Source organism: Littorina saxatilis, linkage group LG5, assembly GCF_037325665.1.
Source record: "Littorina saxatilis isolate snail1 linkage group LG5, US_GU_Lsax_2.0, whole genome shotgun sequence".
Lineage (NCBI taxonomy): Eukaryota > Metazoa > Mollusca > Gastropoda > Littorinimorpha > Littorinidae > Littorina > Littorina saxatilis.
In genome coordinates, this window is record NC_090249.1 from 22,493,375 (window position 1) to 22,499,901 (window position 6,527).

The 6,527-nt window shown below is 40.2% G+C and overlaps 1 pseudogene; it reads right to left on the minus strand.

Moving 5' to 3' along the window:
• Nucleotides 1-787: 787 nt before the first annotated feature.
• LOC138967705 (uncharacterized) lies at nucleotides 788-1,317 on the minus strand (annotated as a pseudogene).
• Nucleotides 1,318-6,527: the final 5,210 nt, after the last annotated feature.

Here is a 6,527-nt window from a genome sequence, read left to right on the forward strand (position 1 = left end):
GTAGTTTAATGGTGGTGGCTGGGAGAAGCGGTGTAACTGTAGTTTAATGGTGGTGGATGGGGGAAGCGATGTAGCTGTAGTTTAATGGTGGTGGCTGGGAGAAGCGGTGTAGCTGTAGTTTAATGGTGGTGGCTGGGAGAAGCGGTGTAGCTGTAGTTTAATGGTGGTGGCTGGGTGAAGCGGTGTAGCTGTAGTTTAATGGTGGTGGCTGGGAGAAGCGGTGTAGCTGTAGTTTAGTGGTGGTGGCTGGGTGAAGCGGTGTAGCTGTAGTTTAATGGTGGTGGCTGGGTGAAGCGGTGTAGCTGTAATTTAATGGTGGTGGCAGGGAAAAGCGGTGTAGCTGTAGTTTAATGCTGGTGGCTGGGTGAAGCGGTGTAGCTGTAGTTTAGTGGTGGTGGCTGGGTGAAGCGGTGTAGCTGTAGTTTAATGGTGGTGGCTGGGAGAAGCGTTGCAGCTGTAGTTTAATGGTGGTGGATGGGAGAAGCGATGTAGCTGTAGTTTAATGGTGGTGGCAGGGTGAAGCGGTGTAGCTGTAGTTTAATGGTGGTGGATGGGAGAAGCGATGTAGCTGTAGTTTAATGGTGGTGGCTGGGAGAAGCGGTGTAGCTGTACGTAGTTTAATGGTGGTGGCTGGGAGAAGCGATGTAGCTATAGTTTAATGGTGGTGGGTGGGAGAAGCGGTGTAGCTGTAGTTTAATGGTGGTAGCTGGGAGAAGCGGTGCAGCTGTAGTTTAATGGTGGTTGCTGGAAGAAGCGGTGTAGTTGTAGTTTAATGGTGGTGGCTAAGCGGTGTAGTTGTAGTTTAATGGTGGTGGCTGGGAGAAGCGGTGTAGCTGTTGAGGCCCGCTGGGGGCTTGTCGATGACCTTCTTGTGTCCAACCAGATCCATCACCACGTCTCTCAGGGCCTCCAGCTCCTTGTAGATCCCGCTGCCCTCCATGTTGACCGGCATGACGGGGTAGCGAGTCCGGAGAACACCCACGTCTTCGATGTTAGGCAGCTGGACTCTGAACCCTGAACTCGGAACCCTGAAGACTTCTTCAGCTTGACGTTGCCGTGGCGGTCCAGAACCCCTGTGGCACTCCTGGTGGTGTTAGCAGGGTCTGAAGCTACCTCGTCGCCGTGGAAGAAGCTGAGGGGAGTCAGGTAGTATTTTTTTTTGTCTGTGCCGTCGTAGGCTTTGGCAGCGCTCGTGCCTCCGTCGCGACCGTTAGCTGTAACAGATGCGTGGTAGTTGCCCTTGTGCTCGATGTTGTAGGGGTTCCAGGATTGCAGCGGGGTCATGAAGACTACCTCCAAGGGGATGGCGTAAGACATGCGCTCAACAAAACAGACAAGATAAAGGACTAGATTCTCAGAAGCTGACGAAGATAATCAAAGACGAAACTCTTTTAAATTACGTTTGATCTTGTGGTCTGTACTCGTGGTGGAAGCTACTTGACACTCAGATGAACAATATCGAGGTCTTCTTGGGGCCAAGGCCACATCTCGGTAGGGGATGGACAGAAAGTCAGTCAAAAGTATCATAATAATGTATCTGCGCGCGCGTGTGTGTGTGTGTGTGTGTGTGTGTGTGTGTGTGTGTGTGTGTGTGTGTGTGTGTGTGTGTAAGTGTGTGTGTGTACGTGTGTGCGTGCGTGTGTGTGTGTGTGTGTGTGTATGTATGTGTGCGTGTGTATGTGTGTGTGTGTTTGTACGTGTGTATGTGGGTGCGTCTCAGAAACTGAACCTTTTGTGTGTGCCATAATCAAATTAGCCCACAATTGAAACATACTGAATTTTAAATCATGATATTGGTATTTTTGAGAAGTAAAATGAATAAAGAAATAGTACAAACAAAACTGAGTATTTTGCATGATTATTATGAAGGTTGTTTTGCGAAAGAAATGATTAAATGCGTGAAAAATGGAGGTCTGATCTGCATGTGACATGAACCATCAACTAGTTTTGTACCTCACTACAAGAATCGTTTAGAATGTCCAAGGACTGCTATTTTTGTTATGTGTGTTTGGTTTAAGTGTACTTGACAGTTGAAATGTTATTTTGTCCACAGAATTGTTTTTTTAAACAAAATTAATCGCTTGAAAGTTTGCCATCACTGTCGTAACATAGGTTTCCACACGCGTGCAACAGCAACAAGTCCTAAATTTGAACTTTAGAATTTGCATATTCATCTTCAACACGATCTTGACATGAAAGGGCATAGAAACTCGCTAAGTTAAATGTTATTTAAGTATTATTTTCTCAAAATTGCATCTGCAAACTAAGTTGAAAGTTGCGCAATATGACATGCTTCTTCAAAATTCCGTTACGATGGTGAACGGTTTTGCAAATAATGTTCAGAGTTTTGAAGAAAGATTAGAACTATTTTGCGCGTAGTGACTTAGAGGTGCGGGTGACTACGCATGCGCAGTTACAGAGAGAAATAGTTCAGGTTCCAGCAGCGAAGAAAGATTTCGAGAATGTTTCCGAAGTCTGTGATTTTGTTACGACAGTGATCAACACCCAAGGTTCTTAAGAAAAGGTGAGTTTTTGCTGCTATGATATTCTATGAAGTGAAAAATTAGGCTAAACATTTGTTAATAATAGTTTTTCTTTCGATTTCACGTAGTCAAAACTTGACTAAATGTTTTAACATAGAGGGGGAATGGAAACGAGGGTCGTGGTGTATGTGTGTGTATGTACATATGTGTCTGTTTGTCTGTGCGTGTGTGTGTGTAGAGCGATTCAGACTAAACTACTTGACCGATCTTTATGAAATTTGACATGAGAGTTCCTGGGTATGATATCCCCGGACGTTTTTTTTCTTTTTTTCGACAAATACTTTTGATGACGTCATATCCGGCTTTTTGTAAAAGTTGAGGCGGCACTGTCACACCCTCATTTTTCAATTAAATTGATTGAAATTTGTGTAAAGCAATCTTCGACGAAGGCCGGACTTCGGTATTGCATTTCAGCTTGGTGGCTTAAAAATTAATTAATGACTTTGGCCATTAAAAATCTGAAAATTGTAATAATTTTTTTTTTATATAAAACGATCCAAATTTACGTTCATCTTATTTCACATCATTTCCTGATTCCAAAAACATATAAATATGTTATATTTGGATTAAAAACAAGCTCTGAAAATTAAAAATATAAAAAATTATGATCAAAATTAAATTTCCGAAATCCATTTAAAGGAACGGTAAGTGTCAATGTTTTCTTTAATTGTAAAAGTTGTATGTTCAATGGAATGGTAAGTCTGAACAAAATAATTACTTTATTTTGTTTTTAGCCAGTGAATGTGGATGCATCAAAATCTTGATAGACATTAAACAAATTCATGTTAGTGAAACTAGTACACATATTGCATCAATCTTTAGTTGAAATCGCAGGTACTTGCATGTTTCAGGTGCAAGAGATTCGACCTGATGAACTGGTGGTAACGTTCCTTCGAAGGAAACCGGAGGGGAGCTACTATTGCTTTCCAGGGATCGATGATATTTCCTTAGTCCCTACATCTGATGCAACCATGATTCGTGACCCCACCTTCAATGCCAGGGGGCATTATTTCTTTTAAAATAAATTAATTAACTGCAAGTGGCAACTGTTCTATATGTAACCAATGCCTTTGGTTTATTGTCTTAACAATTGAATGAACCACTTTTGAACATTTGCATTCTTCATGTCAAACCTTATAATACATGTCTGGTTGTTCGTTTCCGAGTTACGTCGGTGATGAACTTTTCATTAATGTTTCTCTTTTTGGGGGCAAAGTTTGCTTGATTTTGTCCAGCTTTTTTTCTTTCTGTTCCTGTTTTAGTGTTTGGCATTTTACCTGAGAAGAATCTGGTTGCAAAATCAGCTTCATTTAGTAAAGTTTGTGGGAAAAAGCATAACCGTTTCTTTGTTACAAAAGTGATGTTTCCATGTTACATCGGTGACCATTTTGCATTCTTTTGGGATAACTTTCTAACATTATTTTTGTCTTAGAGCAACAAATCTTTGTATATATGCTATTGTGAAGGTTAAATGTCAATAAGACTGAATGAATGCCATGTATCAACATGTTCTGATCAGGATATCATTAATTAATTTTCATTTTTGTATTGAAATTTTGACGAATGCATGGAACTTTGAAAAAAACATTATTTTGTTGTTTGCATGTAGTCATTTCATATTGAACTCTATAATGGCTTGTGATTCAACAATAATAACTGAATAAAAGTCGTTTTCAGCCTTATAAATGCAGTTTTTTGTCTTTTATTGTTTCCATGTTACACGGGTGATTTTGCACACATGGTCCAAATAATGCTCAATATATGGCAAACTAAAGGCAATGTTATATTTTTTCTTGTTTAAACTGAAAAGGTACACCCTGAGAAGTGTGTAAATAGTATTATCAACGTTTTCTGGGAAGATTTTACTTTTGGTGATAATGTCACAAACAGAGGACGAGATTCTGAGACGCACCCGTGTACGTGTGTGTGCGTGCGTGTGTGTGTGTGTGTGTGTGTAAGTGTGTGTGTGCGTTTGTGCGTGCGTGTGTGTGTGTGTGCATGTGTGTGTGTGTGTTAGTGTGTGTGTGTGTGTGTGTGTGTATGTTTGTGTGTGTGTATGTGTATGTGTGTGTGTGTGTGTGACGGTGTGTGTCGGTGTGTATCTGTGGGTGCATACATATAGGTGTGTGTGTGTGTGTGTGTGTGTGTGTGTGTGTGTGTGTGCGTGTGTGTGCACGTGCGCGTATACGTGTAATCTATCGAGTCCACAGGACTTTACAGCAATATCATATACAAAGGGAGAAAAGAGCAAGAAAGCTCGACAATCCGGCGATACTTATCCAATACGCTTTATCAATGTTTTTGTTACATATTTTCTTTCATTTTCTTTCAATTTTGCTTCTGGCATCAGATATGTTTCAAGGCGTTGTGGTTTGTTTTATCATTGTCTTATCTCAAGCTCCGTAAATGCTAAATGTTGGATTTTTCTTCAGGTTCACGTCAGCGACTGGCGACAAGAACAACCAGGAGAACTTTGCCTACCTGCCCACCACGGTCATGTCGCTCAATGGAAGCGCGTCCATCTTCGGGCAGTGGAACTACCGCTTCCCGTGTCACCCTCTTCAGGACTCCCTGCCCCTCTCACACATCAAGCCCATCGACAACCTGGCCGTCAGGCTCACCAAGTAAGTGTGTTTATGCTTTTTTTTATTTTTTTTTATTTTTTTTTACATTTAACAAGTAAGTGTGTTTATTCATTATTTTTAAACATTCACCAAGTAAGTGTGTTTATGCATTTTTTTGAAGATGAAAGTAGCTTGTTCATTTCAATGCTTGTTATTCTCTCAGGTGCCAGGAGATTGGTTCCGTATAACTCTCGCTTAATCCATTACACATGTCGTATGCATTTAGAGCGCTTACTTTCCTTTGGTCATTCGATCGCATTTGTTTTGTTTGACCTCAGTTGCATGCAGTCTGCTTCAACCCTTCCTTTACTGTTTTCTTCTTCTCTTGTATCTTACTTCTCTTTTTTCTCTCTCAATTTTTAAAGGCGGTGAGCATCCTTCTTCATTGGTCTTTTTTGGCGTGTTGATGCATTAATTCTGTAATTTCACACAGCAGGTTCACCAGGTCTTGCCGTTCGTCCCACCCACAGTGCAGCGTGCCCGTGTGTCACGCGTGATTGTTCTGAAAAGTGACTATTACATGATTGTTCTGAAAGTCTACTATTTATTTCATCGTAATCATGTAAGCCCTCATACGTGATTGTTCTGAAAGCTTACTAATTTACATGATTTTTCTGAAACTCTACTAAAGGTACCTTGCTTCACCCGTGAAATGTTGTCAGATATGGAACAATAATATGTATACCCCTACCCAACGAAGTTGGAGGGGGGTATACTGGATTCACTTTGTCCATCTGTCTGTGTGTATGTCTGTATGTATATGGAACAATATTTTGATACAATGATACTAAATCTTAAGTGATATTGATATTTATACCCCAGCCCAATGAAGTTGGAGGGGTTATACTGGATTCACTTTGTCCGTCTGTCTGTGTGTATATCTGTATGTAAATGGAACAATATTTTGATACAATGATACTAAATCTTAATTGAAATTGATATTCATACCCCCGCCCAATGAATACAAACTCAACAAGTAATACGTTTCATACATTGAACATGTCTTCTTTATTGTTCTCAACTCAAAATTGAAATTAAAATGTTCAAAGACAAAAATTATTTATTATCTTCAAAAATGTAATGATTCTTCTTGAGTATTCCCAACTCAAAATTATAATTACAGGTTTAAAGGGATACATAGAAACTTTTGATTTTTCCTCTTTGCCATGCTTAGGTGGCTAGGTCACCAAAATGGATCGAAAGGCATGGCAAAGAGGGAAAATGGAATCTTCAAAAATGTAATGATTCTTCTTGATTATTCCCAACTCAAAATTCAAATTACAGGTTTAAAGGGACACATAGAAACTTTTGATTTTTTCTCTTTGCCATACTCCCCCCCCCCCACACACACACAAAAAGA